This window comes from Perkinsus marinus (assembly GCF_000006405.1).
Source record: "Perkinsus marinus ATCC 50983 genomic scaffold scf_1104296939758, whole genome shotgun sequence".
Taxonomy (NCBI): Eukaryota; Perkinsozoa; order Perkinsida; family Perkinsidae; genus Perkinsus; species Perkinsus marinus.
This window is the reverse complement of record NW_003213081.1, coordinates 605,986-607,531: the sequence shown is the minus strand read 5'-3', so window position 1 is coordinate 607,531 and position 1,546 is coordinate 605,986.

The following is a 1,546-nucleotide window of genomic DNA, read 5'->3' as shown; positions in this document are numbered from 1 at the left end:
GGCCCTTCGCCGCCTAATCGTCGGCGACACATAAGCTCGATTAAAATGGGTTAAAACGATCGACATCATGTTGGACAGTCTATCTAACCGTCCGATCGGGCCATTTATGGTCATCAACTTGATGACTGTACTACTAGTACAGGCTTTTCACTTGATGACATCAAGTAACAGAAGACATCTCAGAACACAAGACAAAGTGTTGTTGGTTATAGCAACAGACTAGACGGACAGCACAGATAAACAGCTCATAGGTAATGGTCGATGAGGACGATAGTACTACTATCATAGTAGACAACGATTGTGTCAGCCATCACAATGGCATCATGCCATTGGCATGGAGCATCATCACAATGCCCCTAGACATGGAAAAACATATGTGAAAACAATCCGTCAACCGCATGTTTCATCATTTGTGGTGCTGAATGACTCCTCATTATGAGGAATACCCCTATCAGATGGAAGTAGACTGGCTTAGTCAACGCTTTAAGGCTCTTATTAGATGCATTACCATCAGCGACCATGCCAGACGCGACCACATGGGTCGGTGACATGAGAATACTGAGGATCGGTATCCCACTATCCCAAGGCAATGGAAGACGTCAGAACCACCAACATTCTGATAACATGACCAATATCGAGCAGAGGGTGTTTACCACAAATCCTCCAGATTTTCAACATTTATAATCTCTCGGAGAGATTCTCTCCAGCAGGCAGCGTATTTAGCGCTAAACGTAGTTCGGAACTACTAGCTCCATCATGTAGAGTCTACATTGTAGACCGAGCATATTCAATGTTAGTTCTAGAGCCTTGCCACCTTGCAGGAGTGTCACAGCTTTACGAAGAACTGGGATGTTCTGAACATACGTTAACCATATGTGATATTGGGAAACCAGCTGAGGGTCCTTGCAGTAGTCCATTCAGCATCGCAAGGCGTCCTAAAGCTCTGTATGGAGCATGAAGGACCGTCCAGACAGCGGCTGCTTGCCTTCCAGTGGGCTTGCCCGGCTGCCAACTTTATACTCAGATCCCTCGGTCCGCCACAACCACTGGACGTTGCCCCCGTAGGGCCCGCTACAGCTTCGATACCGGGAGTGGCGACAGAACTTCCTGATTTCTCTTTGGCTGACGATGGTAATCTAATGAAGAGGTCCCAAACCCCGAAGGTGAATGCGTTCACCACTTCAGATCTGAACCTCAGATCCCAGACACGTTGGAGTCTTGCGTGTAGAGCCTCGCCGGATTGTCCCGAAGAGATACCAAGCCCAGCATCTGGCAGAGACTCGTAATATGAAAGGTACTGCTCTACATGATGGAACAACATGTGGACTTTGAGAGTTGGAGCCAAACCGGTTGCATACCATGCAGATTGCATGATGCAGTACCAAACTCATTTATGGACCCTTTCTAGCCAGGCAATCGACGATTCCCGAGGCATTTCTATTGCAAGTGGTAGAAAACTTTCAGCGCTTCCACAAAGGGTAGAGCCTTATTAGCGGAAGGTATATTATCCAAGGCCATAGCACGGAGCAATCGCGAACATCTGTTA